The sequence below is a fragment of the Heptranchias perlo genome, chromosome 2, assembly GCF_035084215.1.
Source record: "Heptranchias perlo isolate sHepPer1 chromosome 2, sHepPer1.hap1, whole genome shotgun sequence".
NCBI classification, from domain to species: Eukaryota; Metazoa; Chordata; class Chondrichthyes; order Hexanchiformes; family Hexanchidae; genus Heptranchias; species Heptranchias perlo.
The window spans coordinates 11,566,608-11,587,251 of NC_090326.1; positions in this window are offsets into that span (position 1 = coordinate 11,566,608).

Here is a 20,644-nt window from a genome sequence, read left to right on the forward strand (position 1 = left end):
TTCAGCCTCCATGCATAGATCTCCTTTTTGGTCCCTAATCGGCCCCACCCCTCCTCTTACTACCCGTTTACTGTTTACATGCCTATAGAAGACTATTGGATTCCCTTTAATGTTGGTAGCCAGTCTATTCTCACACTCTCTCTTTGCCCCTCTTATTTCCTTTTTTCACTTCCCCTCTGAACTTTCTATATTCAGCCTGGTTCTCACTTGTATTATCAACCTGACATCTGTCATACGCCCCTTTTATCTGCTTCATCTTACTCTCCACCTCTTTTGTCATCCAGGGAGCTCTGGGTTTAGTTGCCCTACCTTTCTCCCTCGGGGGAATGTGCCTAGACTGTACCCGAACCATCTCCTCTTTAAAGGCCACCCGTTGTTCAATTACAGTATTGCTTTCCAATCTTTGATTCCGATTTAGCCGGGCCAGATCCGTTCTCATCCCATTGAAATTGGCCCTCCTCCAATTGAGTATTTTTACTTTAGAGTGGTCTGTGTCCTTTTCCATTGCTATTCTAAACCTTATGACACTATGATCGCTGCTCCCTAAATGCTCCCCCACTGACACTTGCTCCGCTTGGCCCACCTCATTTCCCAGAACCAAATCCAGAAATGCCTCCTTCTTCGTTGAGCCGGAAACGTACTGGTCAAGAAAGGCAGCACCTCAGGTAGATAGAGTTCTAGTTTTTATCACAAGAGGTATAGAATATAAAAGCCAAGAGGTAATGATGACCCTACATAAATCCTTAACAGGACTTCCATTTGTTTACTGTGTGCAGAATTGGGCTCCAGATTTTAGGAACTAAATTGAGGTTTTAGAGAGAGTACAACGCAGATGCACAAGGTTGTTGGCTGTATGGGAAAATGGAAACATGAAGAAAGGCTTGAAAAATTGGGGCTTATTTTGTTAGAACAGTGCAAATTATGGGGTGGAACATCGAAACAGGAGTAGGCCATTCAGCCCCTTGAGCTTGTTCCGCATTCAATCAGGTCATAGGAGATCTGTAGAATCATAGAATCATAGAAAGGCTACAGCCCGGAAGGAGGCCATTCGGCCCATCGAGTCTGCGACGGCTCTATGCAAGAGCAATCCAGCTAGTCCCACTCCCCTGCCCTATCACCGTAGTCCTGCAAATCTTTTTCTTTCAAGTACTTATCCAGTTCCCTTTTGAAGGCCATGATTGAATCTGCCTCCATCACCCACTCAGGCAGTGCATTCCAGATCCTAACCACTCGGTATGTAAAAAAGCTTTTCCTCATCTCACCTTTGGTTCTTTAGCTAATCACCTTACATCTACGTCCTCTGGTTCTTGACCCTTCCTCCAATGGGAACAGTTTCTCTCTATCTACTCTGTCTAGACCCTCCATGAATTTAAATACCTCTATCAAATCACCTCGCAACCGTCTCTGCTCCAAGGAGAACAACCCCAGCTTTTCCAGTCTATCCACGTAACTAAAGTCCCTCATTCCTGGAATCATTCTTGTCAATCTCTTCTGCACCCTCTCTAAGGCCTTCACATCTTTCCTAAAGTGTGGTGCCCAGAACTGGACACAACACTCCAGTTGTGGCTGAACCAGTGTTTTATAAAAGTTCATCATGGCTTCCATATTTTTGTACTCTATTTATAAAACCCAGGATCCCATATGCTTTTTTAACCACTTTCTCAACCTGTCCTGCCACCTTCAATGATTTGTGCACATATACCCCCAGATCTCTCTGTTCCTTCACCCCTTTTAGAATTGTGCCCTCTAGTTTATATTGCCTCTCCTCATTCTTCCTACTGAAATGTATCACTTTGCATTTTTCTGCGTTAAATTTCATCTCCCACGTGTCCGCCCATGCCACCAGCCTGTCTATATCCTCTTGAAGTCTGTACCTCAACTTCATTTACCCAATTTTGTTCCCTATCCCTTGATACCCTTACCCAACAAAAATATATTGATCTCAGTCTTGAAAATTTCAATTGATCCAGCCTTTTGGGGGGAGTGAGGTCCAGATTTCCTCTATTTTCTGTGTGAAAAAGTGTTTGCTGATTTCACTCCTAAATGGCCTAGCTCTAATTTTAAGATTATGCCCCCTCGTTCTGGACTCCCCCAACAAAGGAAATACATTCTAGAAAGTCATTGCTTTTATTACTTGAGCTGTTCTGCTTCTCCTAGTCTATGTGAGAATTGAAATCTCCCATTATAACCACATTGTTTTTGCTACATGCTTCCCTGATCGCTGTATTTATCCATCCCTCACATATACATAGACATCACTATAATAAGGAGGTCTTTACTTCACTGCTATCAGAGTCTTCCATCCTTTGTTGTTCCTCAATGCTACCCATTGGCCTAGAAATTGGTTTGCGCCAACCTTTAGGAATGGGGATGCCTGAAGCTCACCCGATATTGGGCCTTCAGACTCATTTACATCAGACCAACGAACTGTAGACACCTAATGGGCGTCCCCAGGCAGCTCACCGGTGAAGAAAATTTAAATTTGGGGCTGCTGTGTTGTGGATAGGTTAGGTAGGTCTTAGAACAAGGGGGGTGGGGGTGGTAGTGGGCGACCGGAAGAGGGAGGAGATCGAAAGGAGGGTGACCGGGAGGGGGCAATTGGGTGATGGGGTGACCAGGAGAGGGGAGCAAATGAAGGTAAACGATTGGGGCGAAGTGTGCGATCGGGAGTGGGAGGTGGGGGGGGTGGGGGAGCGAGTGGTGGCCGGCCATCAGATCGTGTTTTAACGTGGGGTCGGGAGGAGCACTCTAGCACCTCCCAGCTCCGCATTCAGTTAGTATTTTTAAAAAACGTACCTTGTTGGTGGCAGCCTGCAGCAATCCCTTTAAGGACTGCTGGTTAGGCTGCATGCATGAATCAATGCCGCCTGCATTCAGGACAAAGCAGTTTGGTAAAGAAGGCATCAAATCGGCATTAGGCCCTATATTTGCCTATGCAAAGAGCTAATGCCTGTTTCAGGCGTGGGCTCTGGACACCTTGTTTGATGTCTATACCAATATGATGGGTGGCACACTTCCGGCATGGAAGATACGGGTGCACGGGACCCGCCATATTGGACGCCTTGGGGGCCCATTTTACGCCAGTAAAATGGGCACAGCATCAATGAATTTCTAGGCCATATTGCTTCCACTGCCCAATCATTCTTTCTGAAATTTTTTCTTTCTATTACGATAATATTGGGGCAGAAATCGCTCAAAGCGGCCTCAAAGGGCTAGAGAGACTGGATGTGGGGAGGATGTTTCCCCTGGCTGGGGGGTCCAGAACGAAGGGTCACAGTCTCAGGCTCCGGGGTAGGACATTTAGGACTGAGATGAGGAGAAATTTCTTCACTCAGAGGGTGGTGAACCTGTGGAATTCTCTACCACAGAAGGCTGTGGAGGCCAAGTCACTGAATATATTTGAGATGGAGCTGGATAGATTTCTAGACACAAAAGGCATCAAGGGGTATGGGGAAAGAGCGGGAAATGGTATTGAGATAGAGGATCAGTCATGATCATATTGAATGGCGGAGCAGGCTCGAAGGGCCAAATGGCCTACTCCTGCTCCTAGTTTCTATGTTTCTATGTTTCTCCATAGATTTATACTAACCCACTAACTCCCTGCATCCAGTCTGTCTAACCCTTTTTGTAGGCCACTTCCTCGAATAGGAAGCGGAGGAGAGCCCGGCGTCAGTTCAGGTGAAGCTAGGACCCATGGGAGAAGCGAGAGGGTCGATCTCTCCCCTCGACCAATCAGATCGCATCATTTTTGACAAGCTGCGTTAACTGTCTCTGCAGACTTGAAATGTTAAACCAGGAAGTGAAAGATACAACATTAAAATCAATGTAAAAACAGCTATAGACAGTGTAAAAAGAGAAGGTAAGAAATAATCAAATTAAATAAAAGAGACAGATGGGAAAAGTAAAAAAAAAATTTTAAATTTTTTTAATTTTAAAAACTTTTTGTTTAATGACCAAAAACTATTAAAATAAGAAGTAATGAGACTCCACAGTTTTAAAAGTTAATTTTTAGTTGTCTGGCAGTCATTAAAGCTTGGTTTAGATTTTTAAGCGTACCTGTTATGTGGCGATATTAGTTAGTTTCCAGCTGGGAATAAGAGCAAGTTTGCCCTTTTACAATGATTTCCCAGATTCCAGCCGGCGATATCCCTTTAATTTGAAGCTCTCATATTGCCGGCGAACCAGTAGGAATGAGTTCCGGATTTCCACGTCTGACTGCACATGTGCGAACACCGGAACTTGCTCCTCCATTTCACCACTAACAACGGAGAGCGCTGTTGAGCTCGTCATTATTTTGCAAGCAATCTCTGCCCCATTGTCTTCTTTCAATATTGCGACTCCTCCTCATTTCCCTATTTCCCTGTCTTTTCTAAAGATCCAACAGGCTGGAATATTTAGCTCCCAATATGGTAAAACTGTTTAAAATTATGAAAGGATGGGATTGGGTAGATAGAAGCAGAGTGATTCCAATAGTTGAGGGGTCAAGAATTGATGGTCCTTAGATCCAAGATTAATTGTAAGAGATTTAGAACGGAGGGCAGGAGAAGCTTCTTTACACTGAGAGCTGTGAGGCTGTGAATATCATTCCCAGGGTTAGTGGATGAGGCAGAAACTATGTCAACATTCACGATTAGATTTGGACAGGTGAATGAAGGATAACGTGTTGACGGGATCTGGGAACAGGGTGGGCAAATGTGATTAACATTATTTGCTCTGTACAATTTTTCTCCTTTGTCTTTTTAGGGTCAGACAAGAAGGGACTATCAATCATAGACACAAGCCAATTCTCTTGGTAAACTTTAGCACTGCTTTTATTAATGTGATATTTTGGTCAACAAACAGTTAATCATAATACAACCTTTGTTTGGAGAGTTTCAGCGCTCAAGACAGAGGGCCCTTGCTCTTCGAGTGGTTTACTTCTTCACATCTTCTGTCTTCTTAGGTAGTAGCTTCTCACCGTCGACTGCAGCCCCGAGGAGAGCCAAACAGCCTCCTTATATTCACCTTTTACTGCATGCTTGGGGAATGAACACTTGCATGGACGTCTTCTCCTCCAATCCTAAGTCCTTGTTTACGTGTACAGTTTTTGGTGATTTGCTAACCTTGTTTAGGGTAGTAAATCATGACGTGCCTTACTCATAGTCCAGACTGTTAGTGTGGTCAGGGCCATCTGTTTTCCATGTTCCGTTAACTCCTTTCTTTCAGCTAATCCTAGGTTCCTTTTCCTTATCTGATGGTGACCTGATGATACGGTCATCTTCTTTACCGATAGACCAGTTCAGAGTGCAACAGTCCTTGCCATCAGTGACTTTATGTGTTAGGGTTCTTTCTTTTTATGTCAAGCAAACTTTTTCCAATAATCCTTCAGCTCGTGTGGAGAGAAAGCACTGACTGGTTGGGTCAAGTGAACTATTTCTATGTTGTAACTGCTATGTAGCTCTATACCTATCTTGGGAGTGCACTGACGTGCTGTGTAATGAAATTGTGACATGAGGGTCCCTTTTGCGATTCTTCATATGGTACATTTCTGGTCTTGACTGTCGAATGGCATTAAGTGAATGAAAAATCAATGGCACTGCTCTTGCTCACCTCCTGTAGGCTGGTTTTAGAGCACCAGGACCTAGGAACGTGGCAACAGCCTAGCCTCTCATTTGGGGAATCAAAATAGGTATGAGGAAACCGTAGGAATACATGGGACAGGGGGTGGGGGGGAAGAAATAGTTAAAATGTAATAAATAGCTCTTGCTGTTCTTTAAATGTTATTTTTCCACAGCGCGATCCTATAATCAATGGTGTCCAACACCTGCCGAAGGTTTTATCTGTTTTTTAATTGCCATATTTATGGAACAAGCATCTCCTCATCAGATATTTACGTTCATTTATATTTTATGGTAAGGACAATGGCTTACTTCCTGCATGTGTTAGATTGTTATTATATTATTTCAAAATGAAGTTAAATTATGGTCCTATCAGACACCCCTCCCCGGAAGCATTGCCACTGGGAGTGTAGCAGGCCATAACGCAGTGAATTATCCAGGCGCGGCTTACTTAACATAATGGAGGTATGGAGGCGACATCCCAGCAACATTCCTGACTTGAATTGGCAGCTTGCCACTGCGGGGCGTGGAGGGGGGGGGGGGAGAGGGGGAAATACCATGTGCTGCAGATGTTTAAAGTGCAGGAGTTCTGAAAGGGAGAAGAGGAGAGCAGCCCTGAAGAGTGAGTGAAAGGACAGCAACCGGGCACAGCACCCCAAAATTCTCTGGTGAATTCTCTTCTTTACGGAAGATTCCTCAGTAGGATTCAGGGGAGGAGGGTGAAACGGTGCAGGCGTAGTGCAAGGACATGGTTCTGGCAGTAAGTATCACCGCTAGAACTCCTTGCATGGCTACACAGTGCTGCATGACATTTAATGACCTTATCAGGTCAGCCACAGTGAGGAGGTGAGTCCTGCCTTCCAGCAATGTACTGAAAGGTGTGAAACTCATGGAGTTTAACTGCAAGGAATGAACTGCAAGGAGTTTTACATCTTTTCTATGTACATCCATCTTTCCTCACTACGTTGAGCTGTCGTTAAGAAGAGTCCGTGGGGGTAATTGTCAAATTACAGCCGGAGCATTGAACCGGCAGTGTGGGTCGGGTACACATTATAGAAACTGCTCGGTTTTCCTTGCTGCACTACCAGTGGTTAACATAATAACATAAGAAATAGGAGCAGGAGTAGGCCATACGGCCCCTCGAGCCTGCTCCGCCATTCAATAAGATCCTGGCTGATCTTCGATCTCAACTCCACTTTCCTGCCTGATCCCCATATCCCTTTATTCCCCTCGAGTCAAAAAATCTATCCATCTCAGTCTTGAATATATTCAATGACTGAGCATCCACCAGCCCTCTGGGGTAGAGAATTCTAAAGATTCACAACCCTCTGCATGAAGAAATTCCTCCTCATCTCAGTCTTGAATGGCCGACCCCTTATCCTGTGACTATGCCCCCTAGTTCTAGACTCTCCAGCCAGGGGAAACAATCTCTCAGCATTTACCCTGTCAAGCCCCTCAGAATCTTATATGTTTCAATGAAATCACCTCTCATTCTTCTAAACTCCAGAGAGTATAGGCTCATTCTACTCAACCTCTCCTCATAGGACAACCCTCTCATCCCAGGAACTAATCTAGTGAACCTTCGATGCACTGCCTCCAAGGCAGGTATACCCTTCCTTAGATAAGGAGACCAAAACTATATGCAGTACTCCAGGTGAGGTCTCACCAATGCCCTGTAAAACTGTAGTACGACTCCCTTACTCTTGTATTCCTACCTCCTTGCAATAAAGGCCAAAATGCCATTTGATTTCCTAATTGCCTGCTGTACTTTCATACTAAATTTTTGTGTTCCTTGTATGAGTACACCCAAGTCTCTCTGCACACCAACATTCAATAGTTTCTCATCATTTAAAAAATATTCAGTATTTCTATTCTTCCTACCAATGTGAATAACCTCTTATTTCCCCACATTATACTCCATCTTCTTGCCCGCTCACTTAATCTGTCTATAGCCCTTTGCAGACTCTTTGTGTCCTCCTCACAGCTTACTTTCCCACCTAGCTTTGTATCATCAACAAACTTGGATACATTACATTCAGTCCCTTCATCTAAGTCATTAATATAGATTGTAAATAGCTGAGGCCCAAGCACTGATCCTTGCAGCACCCCACTAGTTACAGCTTGCCAACCTGAGAATGACCCGTTTACTCCTACTCTCTGTTTTCTGTCCTTTAACCAATCCTCTATCCATGCTAATATATTACCCCCAACCCCATGAGCCCTTACGTTGTGTAACAACCTTTTATGTGACACCTTATTGAATGCCTTTCGAAAATCCAAATATACTACATCCACTGGTTCCCCTTTATCTACCCTGCTAGTTACATCCTCAAAAAACTTAATAAATTTGTCAAACATGATTTCCCTTTCATAAAACCGTATTGACTCTGCCTAATCATATTATGATTTTCTAAGTGCCCTGTTACCACTTCCTTAATAATGGATTCCAGCATTTTCCAGATGACCAATGTCAGGCTAACTGGCCTGTAGTTCCCTGTTTTCTCTCTCCCTCCCTTCTTGAATAGCAGGGTAACATTTGCTACCTTCCACCACTGGGACCGTTCCAGGAGTTTGGAAGATCATAACCAATGCATCCACTATCTCTGCAGCCATCTCTTTTAGAACCTGAGGATGTAGGCCATTTGTCAGCTTTTAGTCCCGTTAGTTTGTCCAGTACTTTTTCTCTACTGATATTAATTGTTTTAAGTTCCTCACTCTCATTTACCCCTTGGTTCCCCACTATTTTTGGTATGCTTTTTGCGTCTTCTACTGTGAAGACAGATACAAAATATTTGTTTAACGCATCTGCCATTTCCTGATTCCCCATTATAATTTCTCCTGTCTTATCCTCTAAGGGACCAACGTTTACTTTTGCTACTCTCTTCCCTTCTACATACTTGTAGAAGCTCTTACAACTTGTTTTTATATTTCTTGCTAGTTTACTTTCATATTCTGTTTTCTCCCTTTTTAGCAATTTTTTGGTTGTCCTTTGTTGGTTTCTAAAACTCTCCCAATCCTCAGGGTTATTACTCTTCTTGGCAACATTATAGGCCTCTTCTTTCAATCTAATACTTTCCTTAACTTCTTTAGTTTGCCATGGAGTTTTTATTTCTCAATGGAACGTATACTCGTTGAGAATATTGAAATATTTCTTTAAGTGTTTGCCATTGTTTTTCGACTGTCAAACCCTTTAATTTAATTTCCCAAGCTAGCTTTGACAACTCACTCCTCATACCTATGTAATTGGCTTTATTTAAGTTTAAGATTCTAGTTTCTGATTTAAGTACATTGCTTTCAAACTCAATGTGAAAGTCTATCATATTATGGTCACTCTTCCCTAGATGTTCTTTTACTGTGAGGTTACCAATTAACCCTATCTCATTACATACAAGATCTAAAATAGCCTGTTCCCTGGTTGGTTCCATGACATATTGCTCTAGGAAATGTTCTTGAATAACAAGGTCCTCATTGTGGCTCTTTCCTAGCCAACACTATAATATTAGACGTGTGTCAAACAGGTGACTGCTGTGTCAGTGTGGACTTTACCTTTATCTTCTTTCTCACTGAATAGCAGGACGCAGCTGCAGAATGTGACCACACTGGTGCATTTCCCAAAGCACAGCAGGTCTTGATAGTTACTACATGCCCAACATGAATCCCATCCCAAGAGTCATTAAGTGATTATGTTTGTATTAGAAGTTCTGATGTGTGAAGCCTTCGAAGATGAGAGTCTGGCAAAGCTTTCAATTTGTAACTTGAATGTGTCCCTTGCTGAAGAATGGGTATAGCTGAGGTGCTACGAAAAAGCTGTAAAATTTTCATATTTTGGGTTTCTACACTAATTATTGTCTCGGGTTCGGTATCACTGTCTACTCTCATAAGGAGACCTTGCATCCTCTACGATCCGGAGTGTGCCTTTTCTGCCCAATATCTGGGTAAATGAGAGTGAAACCCAGGGATATCCACGACAGAGAATCCATACCCTGGGGTACGCTGGCTACTGGAGTTCATCACACACCGGCATGTGATTCTGTTCTCCTTGAAAAGCAGACTCTACTATACATCTATCAGAATGAGACAGACTCTAAGCCAACTGATGGTTTATTTAAATCAACAGCATACAGTATAAAACAGGAGTCATACCCTTCACTATTCTCCTCAATAGATACAATAATAGATGCCACTCTCTCTCCGTAATTAGAATTTAAAACAGAAGCTCACTTCTTATGCTGTGAAACGTGTTGCTGTTTCAAAAAATGACTTAAAGAGGGTAATTTTAACCCATCGAGCCCGGCCGGATTGGGCAGCCTTGCAGTTCAAACTGCCTCCGAACATTTACGACCCCCGTTCCCGCTCCATTCCCACCCACTGCCGCTTTAAACGGGCCCTTTTTTAAGCGGCCATGGCATCTTCCTGACTCAAGCGGGAGCCTCATTAATACATGCAAATCGGGGTCCTTTGGTGGCTTTTTAACCGGCAATCGAGTGGGGCGCCCATCGCAGCTACTCTGCTCAGTAAAACCTGAGGGAGAAGTTTTAAACTAACCCATGAGAGGCCAGGAGGAGCAGGCGTGCGCCACAGGGAAATCTGGGTCTCTGTAGCCCTGGGTTCCCCCACCTTTTCCCATCCGCCAGACCCTGCTAAAAAAAAAAACCCTCCCCCCACCCCAACTTACCTGAGTGCTGGCCGGCGGCCTCTGAGTCACCCGATCCTTGCCTGACGTCCGTTTCGGGTTGGGTACCTTGGCGGCCGGATGTAAATAAGGCCCAGGAGTTAAAATAGCCCAGGCCTTAAATTGACGCTGTGGGCAGAGGGTTTGACGCTCGCTCCATCCCCTACCCTACCCAGCTGGTCACAGTTAAATTCCCAACCCCCCACTCTCCCACCACCCTCCACTCCTGCTTCTCTGCTGGCTGGCACGATCTGTGAGGTTATGCACTTTGGCAGGAAAAATCAGAGAGCAAGTTATTATCTTAATGGCGAGAAACTGGAAAGTACTGCAGTACAAAGGGATCTGGGGGTCCGAGTGCAAGAAAATCAAAAAGTTAGTATGCAGGTGCAGCAGGTGATCAAGAAGGCCAACAGAATGTTGGCTTTTATTGCTAGGGGGATAGAATATAAAAACAGGGAGGTATTGCTGCAGTTATATAAGGTATTAGTGAGACCGCACCTGGAATACTGCATACAGTTTTGGTGTCCATACTTAAGAAAAGACACACTTGCTCTCGAGGCAGTACAAAGAAGGTTCACTCGATTAATCCCGGGGATGAGGGGGCGGACATATGAGGAGAGGTTGAGTAGATTGGGACTCTACTCATTGGAGTTCAGAAGAATGAGAGGCGATCTTATTGAAACATATAAGATTGTGAAGGGGCTTGATCGGGTGGATGCGGTAAGGATGTTCCCAAGGATGGGTGAAACTAGAACTAGGGGGCATAATCTTAGAATAAGGGGCTGCTCTTTCAAAACTGAGATGAGGAGAAACTTCTTCACTCAGAGGGTAGTAGGTCTGTGGAATTTGCTGCCCCAGGAAGCTGTGGAAGCTACATCATTAAATAAATTTAAAACAGAAATCGACAGTTTCCTAGAAGTAAAGGGAATTAGGGGTTACGGGGAGCGGGCAGGAAATTGGACATGAATTTAGATTTGAGGTTAGGATCAGATCAGCCATGATCTTATTGAATGGCGGAGCAGGCTCGAGGGGCCGATTGGCCTACTCCTGCTCCTATTTCTTATGTTCTAAACATAGAACTCTTCCGCTGACTGAAAAGCTGACGCAAGAAGTCGGCCACAGCAGACGCTCCCCCTGGAAACCGACTCTCGACTGGCATAAAGTCAGAGCAGATATATCATTCAACATCCTTTGAAGGGATATTGAAACAAAAGGCAATGGACAGGTAAAACTCTCAGAATTACATTGGATCAACGGCCATTCACAGGTTATCCATCAGTTGGAATGCCAACTTACACAATACACTGGTGGTGGAGGGAGTAAGCTGAACTTATCTGTGTGTAATTAAGAATTCTTTAAAATATCACTAACGCAACCTGTCTGCTGACTTTTAGCGTGAAGAATTATTGGGCAGGGTTAAGAATTGGCGAATCAGGTACTCCCACAATTCAATTTGGGGAAAGGGTCCCTCAAAGGCGAAGGACCCTTATTCGAATATTTTAATAGGGCCAGCGCTCCTTACAGTTGGCCACCTGCGATGGCTAAAAGTCGCCTGAACCAATATAGCAGCCGCTGAGCGTCCGGGAGGTCGCGACCTGAAATTAGTCTTACCAATGCTCATTTTTCGCCCAAAGATCAGGCGCAACAATGCCCAATTTCTCCCCTAACATATCTGAAGTTACCCCTTTTGCATCCCAGACTGTAATGTAAATTCCCTCCATCTATTAGAAAATTAGCCAGCCGTAATTAACCTTAACCCTACACTTGATGTTTCTAGCAATAAAGAATCTAAATTAAAAATTTGATACCGACAAAAAATACATTTTGGTCACAGCCGTAATTATAATAACAAATACCTACACATCATAAGTGAAATGAACTTCTGTTTTCAAAAAATAAAACTTTTGCTGTGTGGTTTACACTTTAGGAATTCCCAGACAACCCACTGATAAACCAGAGTGATCAGTCCAAAAGCAGACAGGTGTCAACCCTAAGGGAATGTGGATCACATCAGTGTATGGCCTGTCAAGATCAGAGTCTTCATCTGTGTCACACAGCAGGTGTTTATCATGTGAAGTTCAGCCGTGGGCAAAATGTGCTAAACTAAAGCTGTCTCCTTGGAGAGCAATTGATTATTCCAGTGTAGAGCTGATTCATGTGGAAGTAAAATAAAAATAACAATACTCAGGTGCGAATGGACACAGGACAGATGGCAGCTGCAGACGGCGTCTTGGTCTTATTGTAAAAACAGCCTAAGATTTCATCCGTCCTCTCATTGGTGACAAAGTGTGTTAATCACCTAGAAGCAATTGATATTGATGAAGAGAAGAAATAAAATGGATTAGGGAATGCACAGTGTGAAAAAGCTGGGGAGGTGAACCAGAGACCTGATTATAAACTAAAAATAACACTAGCCAAACTTAACTCAAGGGCAAGGTTTCTTCATGCTTCGAACTGATGTCTTATGGAACAGACTGCCACCTAGTGCAGTAAATACTAGATCGGCTGAATCATCCAAGAGAGATTTGGAAGAACTCCTGCTTCAATATGGAGTAATGCAATATAGGTTTGGAATAGGAAAAAGATCGCTCCCGTTAGGGCCGATTTTCATTTTGGGTGGACTTTGGGCGAGCAGGGGGCGCGTTGCAATCGTGCCAGCTGCTGGATGCCATCGGTGAGATGCCCGAGCCATTTGATGGCTGGACCTCATCTGCATAGTATCGGTGAGCTGCGAGCGCTAAACCAGCGCTCACAGGCAGCTCGTCAATTGGAGATAGCGGGAAATCCTGCGGCTCCTGCGCGGAACCAAACTGGGAGTTCGGAGTTGTAGGGGGAGAGAAGGCAATTGCTTGGGAGGGGGTGGGGGGTGGGGGTGGTGGCGGGGTTTGGGCGAGCCAGCAGCGGGTGAGAAAGACTTTTGTGGGATGATTTCATACTCCTCCAGTCATCACAAAATTAATGCCGCTGGTAGTTTGCTTGATTTCTGAATGGCCTGCAGTGGTTCCCTTAAGGGCTGTTGGTTAGGCCTTTCTACACCTAGTGACAATAGGTAGAGTGTGCAAGCTCCACCCATGGGTACCTGAAAATTGCATTGGGGCCCCACATATGACATAAGACCCCAATTTGCATACTTCTCATGGGCTCCTGCCTGAAATAGGAAGCCACCATGGCCGTCCATTTCCATGGTGGGTCAGGAATGGGAGTGGAAACAGGGTGGTAAGTTTAGCGCAGGTCATGAAAACAGGACCTGGATGAGGGGGTGAACTGTTAACATTCTGTTTCATCCCATCTTTAGCATTATTCCATTTATTAGAGGATTTCCTGTCGTGCTGCCCATGGTGACGATGTGCCGTTTTATAAATCTAGGAGCATTATACCATATCTCACACAATTTATTATGTATGGGTTGGATGACTATAAAGTGTAGCAGTAACATAAGGAACCTACTACTCTGCAGCAAAATAAGGTGCTTTTACCCCATAAAGTAACTAATATTGCGATCCGGTCCTTCGAGAAGAGTAAGATTCCTGGAAACGACGGTTTACCGGTGGAGTTGTACTCGGCTCTGTGGGACTGGATAGGCCCAGACCTGCTGGAAGTGCACTGTGATATGCTTCTGACAGGCAGCATGTCAGACTCCATGAGGAAAAGGCATCATCACCCTCATTTACAAGCAGAAGGGGGAGAGGGAAGAAATCAAAAATTGGCGACCCATCTCGCTACTTAACGTGGACTACAAAATTCTGTCCAAGGTCATCGGCAATCGGGTCAAGTCAGCCCTGGAGGTGGTGATCCACCCCGATCAGACCTGCGCTGTACCGGCAGGAAGATTCCTGATAGCCTGGCGCTAACTGGGGACACGAACGCCTACGTTACAGGACAGGGGGATGAACACCTGCCTGATCAGCCTGGACCAGGAGAAGGCCTTTGACAGAATAGCCCACACGTACATGATGGACGTGCTCTCCAAAATAGGGATTGGGGAGGGAATCCGCAATTGGATCCGACTGCTCTGCACAGACATCAGTAGGGCAGTTTCAATCAACGGGTGGGAATCGGAAAGCTTTCCGATTAAATCTGGAGTCAGGCAGGGCTGTCCTCTCTCCTCCATCTTGTTTGTGTGTTGTATCAAACCCTTTGCCGAGTCCATCAGGAGGGATGCGGGCATAAGAGGGGTGACGATCCCAGGCAGCGGAGGCACTCAGGTCAAAGCCTCCCTGTACATGGATGACGTTGCCGTCCTCTGCTCAGATCAACTGTCGGTCCGCAGATTGATGAGCATCTGCGCCCAGTTCGAACTGGCCGCAGGGGCCAGGGTAAATCGTAACAAGAACGAGGCCATGTTCTTTGGGAACTGGACTGACCGATCCTTTGTCCCTTTCACCATCAAGTCAGGTTACCTGAAGGTGCTGGGGATCTGGTTCGGGGTGGCCGGGGCGTGCACCAAGAATTGGGAGGAGTGTATTGCCAAAGTCAAGCAGAAACTGGAATCCTCTCGATCATGGGCAAGAACCTGGTCATCAGGTGCGAGGTACTCTTGGTGTTACTGTACGTGGCGCAGGTCTGGCCCATACCTCGCTCCTGCGCCGCGACAGTCAACCAAGCCATTTTCCACTTTATCTGGAGATCATAAATGGACAGTGTCCACAGGGACATGATGTTCAAATCTCCAGAGAAAGGAGGAAAAAACGTACCCAACGTGGCCCTCATCCTGATGGCCACCTTTGTGTGCGGCCACATCAAGCTGTGTATAGACCCTCGGTACGTGCTGAGGTTCTATCTGTCTCCGGTGTTGAGAAGGATGGGCCTGTCCATACTGCCACGGAACGCTCCATCCAGTTGGACTGTTTCGCCCCACCTGCACCTTTGTGGAAAAGTTTGTGCAGAAAAACATCTTTGACCACAAGGCGATCAGCAAGTGGTCCACACATAACGTCCTTGAGACCCTGAGGGAAAAGGAGATGGTGGATCCAGTCGGTTGGTTCCCCGAGCAGACTGTCAAAGTCATTTGGCAGAACGCCTCATCGCCAGAGCTTTCAAACAAGCACCAAGACCTAGCTTGGCTGGTGGTGAGAAGGGCCCTGGTGGTGAGAAGGGTGGTGAACCTTCATGCACTCCTGGAGTCTCAGCGCCACCGCGTGCTGTCCCCGAGGGGACGAGACTGTCTCCCATCTCCTTCTGGAATGTGCCTTTGCAAAGAAGGTCTAGAGAGAGATGCAGTGGTATCTGTCCAGGTTTGTCCCGAGCAGTCCCGTAACACAGGACTCTGTGCTCTACGGGCTGTTCCCGGGGACGCACACCGAGACAGACATCAACTGCTGCTGGAAGACAATCAACTCGGTGAAAGACGCCCTTTTCTCTGCCCGAAACTTGCTGGTCCTCCAGTGCAAGGAGCTGTCCTCGACCGAGTGTTGCAGACTGGCACATTCCAAGGTCCAGGATTACGTGCTCAGAGACGCACTGAGGATGGGTGTGGCCGCCGCGAAGGCTCTGTGGGGAAAGGCAACCGTTTAGAGCCTTCCCGCCATTGTATACCGAGGGGCTGAAATCAGGGGAAAACCCCTTGGGCAGAATGTAAAATTCAAATTGATGTAATGTACCCGTAATGAATCTGTAATCAATAAGCTGTATTGATTGTAATGCAATGAGACAGCCTAGAGTGTTATGAACTGTAATTATGTACGATGTACAACTGCACTGTAGGAATTATATTTGAACTGCACTTTATTTATCTTGCAAATTGTATAATCTGTATTGTGTACGTTTGGAATGTGATATGACAACCGTATTGTATGTATTGTTGCAAATTTTATGAATAAAGTAAATTTTTTGAAAAAAAATATAGCGAGTACAGGTTCATAGCTCCTTGAAAGTGGAGTCACAGGTGGATAGGGTGGTGAAGACGGCATTCAGCATGCTTGGTTTCATTGGTCAGAACATTGAATACAGGAGTTGGGATGTCTTGTTGAAGTTGTACAAGATATTAGTAAGGCCACACTTGGAATACTGTGTACAGTTCTGGTCACCCTAAACATTCACTCCCTTCACCACCGGCGCACTGTGGCTGCAGTGTGCACCATCCACAGGATGCACTGCAGCAACTCGCCAAGGCTTCTTCGACAGCACCTCCCAAACCCACGACCTCTACCACCTAGAAGGACAAGGGCAGCAGGCGCATGGGAACAACACCACCTGCACGTTCCCCTCCAAGTCACACACCATCCCGACTTGGAAATATATCGCCGTTCCTTCATTGTCGCTGGGTCAAAATCCTGGAACTCCCTTCCTAACAGCACTGTGGGAGAACCATCACCACACGGACTGCAGCGGTTCAAGAAGGCGGCTCACCACCACCTTCTCGAGGGCAATTAGGGATGGGCAATAAATGCCGGCCTTGCCAGCGACGCCCACATCCCGTGAACGAATAAAAAAAAAAATAAAAAAAAATTATTAAACTAGAAAGAGTGCAGAAAAGATTTACTAGGATGCTACCGGGACTTGATGGTTTGACTTATAGGGAGAGGTTGGATAGACTGAGACTTTTTTCCCTGGAGAGTAGGGGGTTTAGGGGTGATCTTATAGAAGTCTATAAAATAATGAGGGGCATAGATAAGGTAGACAGTCAAAATCTTTTCCCAAAGGTAGGGGAGTCTATAATGAGGGGACATAGATTTAAGGTGAGAGGGGAGAGATACAAAAGGGTCCAGAGGGGCAATTTTTTCACTCAAAGGGTGGTGAGTGTCTGGAACGAGCTGCCAGAGGCAGTAGTAGAGGCGGGTACAATTTTGTCTTTTAAAAAGCATTTGGACAGTTACATGGGTAAGATGGGTATAGAGGGATATGGGCCAAGTGCAGGCAATTGGGACTAGCTTAGTGGTATAAACTGGGCGACATGGACATGTTGGGCCGAAGGGCCTGTTTCCATGTTGTAAACTTCTATGATTCTATGATCCCTTGTGGAGCCATTCCATGTAAGGGTGGGGCCAGAGGTCACGTGGGTACATGTGTCATGCATTTACAAGATGTGGAGTTGCCGGTGATGGACTGGGGTTGACAATTGTAAACAATTTTACAACACCAAGTTATAGTCCAACAAATTTATTTTAAATTCCACAAGCTTTCGGAGGCTTCCTCCTTCCTCAGGTGAATAGTGTGGAAATGAAATTTTCGAATCCTTTTTCATTTGAAAATCACAGAACAATGCCTGTTGATTACTGCCCGTTGCCAAGGCAATCACAGTGAGCAGACAGAAAGGTGTCACCTAAAAGGCCACCGAATATACAAACCCCCCAAAAAAAAAGAGAGAGAGAGAGAAAGAAGACAGTCAATGACCCGTTATATTAAAAACAGATAACATTTGTTCGTTGGTGGGGTTACATGTAGTGTGACATGAACCCAAGATCCTGGTTGAGGCCATCCTCATGGGTGCGGAACTTGGCTATCAATTTCTGCTCGACGATTTTGCGTTGTCGTGTGTCTCGAAGGCCGCCTTGGAGTATGCTTACCCGAAGGTCGGTGGCTGAATGTCCATGACTGCTTCCCCGGAGCGGAGAAACTACGCCATGTTCTCTGCAGCTTTCAACATGTCATCAATGATGACGAACACCTCGCTATGGCCATCCCCACACCTCCACTACTCGCCTTTAAACAGCCACCCAACCTCAAACAAACCATCGTTCGCAGCAAATTACCCAGCCTTCAGGAGAACAGCGTCCACGACACCACACAACCCTGCCACGGTAACCTCTGCAAGACGTGCCAGATCATCGACACAGATACCACCATCACACGAGAGGACACCACCCACCAGGTGCACGGTTCATACTCCTGTGACTCGGCCAACGTTGTCTACCTCATACGTTGTAGGAAAGGATGCCCCAGAGCATGGTACATTGGCGAGACCATGCAGACGCTGCGACAACGGATGAACGGACACCGCGCAACAATCGCCGAACAGGAGGGTTCTCTCCCTGTCGGGGAACACTTCAGCGTTCATGGACATTCAGCCACCGACCTTTGGGTAAGCATACTCCAAGGCGGCCTTCGAGACTCACGACAACGCAAAATCATCGAGCAGAAATTGATAGCCAAGTTCCGCACCCATGAGGACGGCCTCAACCGGGATCTTGGGTTCATGTCACGCTACACGTAACCCCACCAGCGAACAAATGTTATCTGTTTTTAATATAACGGGTCATTGACTGTCTTCCTTCTCTCTCTCTCTTTTTTTTTTGGGGGGTTTGTATATTCGGTGGCCTTTTAGGTGACACCTTTCTGTCTGCTCACTGTGATTACCTTGGCAACGGGCAGTAAACACCAGGCATTGTTCTGTGATTTTCAAATGCGAAGGATTCGAAAATTTCATTTCCACACCATTCACCTGATGAAGGAGGAAGCCTCCGAAAGCTTGTGGAATTTAAAATAAATTTGTTGGACTATAACTTGGTGTTGTAAAATTGTTTACAAATGCATTTACAATGCATGGGGTGGACGTAACTATTGTGAATAAAAAGGAAAATTCACAGGGAAATAACCATGGTAATTTTTAAAAAAGTTGTAATGTTCTCACAAAAAAAAGATTGGTAGAAAAGGCAACGTTCTCAAGCAATCAAAGCATGGATGCGCAAAAGGTGATCAGGTCTAGGTGCATGTGCAATTGGGCCCATTTCATATTTAAAAAACTTATAATTTTGGGGGGAAATTGAAACATAATAGTTGGTCAACAGTATAAGTCTATCAGAACAAAAGAATCCGCCCCAGAAATTCGGGCGCACCCATCTTTGGGTGCATGGGGGGCACAGGGTACATTCCCTGCGCCCGAATGGTGAGGCCCCAGGCTCCCCAGATATTGGGCATCGGGCCTTATTATAATGGAGCCGACACAGCGCAACAGCTCACTGGTGAAGAAAATCGGGCCGCTCAATCATTGCAGCGGCCCTCAGGTAAGTAGGTCCGCGGGTCGGGTCGGGGAGCATGGGGCCGAGAACTGGGGGGCAAGGGAACCCGGGGACAGGGATCGGGGGCCACGGGAATGTGGGGCCGGGGATTAGGGGGCCGGAGAATACAGGGTCAGGGATCGGGGGCCAGGGTTCGGGCTTCAGGGCCGGGAACGAGGGGGATCAGGGTTGGAGGGGGGTCAGGGATCGGGGCATGGGAAGGGCATCAGATATTGGGATCTGGGTCAGGGTGGGGCATGGGCAGGAGGTCGGGGTCGGTGTCCAGGTTCATGAGGGTCAATGTCAGGAGGTCGCTGTCGAGGATCATTGGGATTCGGTGTCGGAGATCACAGGGGTCGGGCCGGGGACAACGGCGATAGGGGATCGGGAGCGTCAGTGAAAGGAGGAGTCGGAGCAGCAATCGTGTCCTTCAATGTGGCGTCGTCAGGAGCAGTCTTGCTCCCGGTTTCCCATTCAGGTAAGTTACTTGCCTTCTTTATCGTAGGTGACCCCTAGGGCTTGGTTTCCCTGAGTGCAGCCCGCGATGACGTTGGCTGCCTCGGTACAGACCAGTCTTGGAGTGGGGACCTCATACAGGCATTAGGCCTCTTACTTGCATATGCAAAGGGCCTAACGCCTGGTTCAGGTGTGGGTAAAGGACGTCTCTTGTTTGTCCTTACCTGATATGGTGGGCGGTGTACTTCTGGCTGGAAATGTGTACACGCTTCCTGCCCGTCATATTGGGGCCTTATTGCCCAAGTAGTGCCCATTTCTCGGGCACTGCGGGGACCAATTTCTAGGCCGCCATTTAAAAAAAAAAAAATCGTGAAGCATGCATGCATGGAAAGTTAAGCCCAATGCTGCACGTGTGATCAGGCCTGATTTCATATCACAAAAATATATTTTTTTAAATTAGAGGCAACAAATATCATCAAGATCGTAACTGAAAGGAGGAGAATATCATTGCATACCAAAAAAAATCAGGGAGGGAAAATAACAAAGAATGTGAAGCAGTGTAAAAATATCGCACACGGGTGGAGAGCAAGTCCTGGGCAGAACTGAACTTGACTTTAAGAGGAACAGTCAGGAAAAAAATGTTGCTGAAGGATAGAAGCTGTGGGAATGAACGAAATCGAACCCCAGGCCCCTGGACAGGAGCGGGAAATAAGGAAATTTCAAACGTCACACATCCAATTGTGTAAGTTTAATGCTTTTGGAGCCGATTGTGTGGCTAATTCCGTAGATAGCGTGCAAGCAGCACCTTGCCTGAGCTTACAAGGTCGAGACATTTAATTCTTTTAAATACGCTCCCAGAGCAGAGAAAGTTGAAAAGAAACTCAATAGAGGATTTTAAAATTATGAGGAATAAGGGAAGTCTATTTCCCCCTGACTGGGGAGTCATTAACGAGGGATCATCAATTTAAAATTGCCACTGAGAG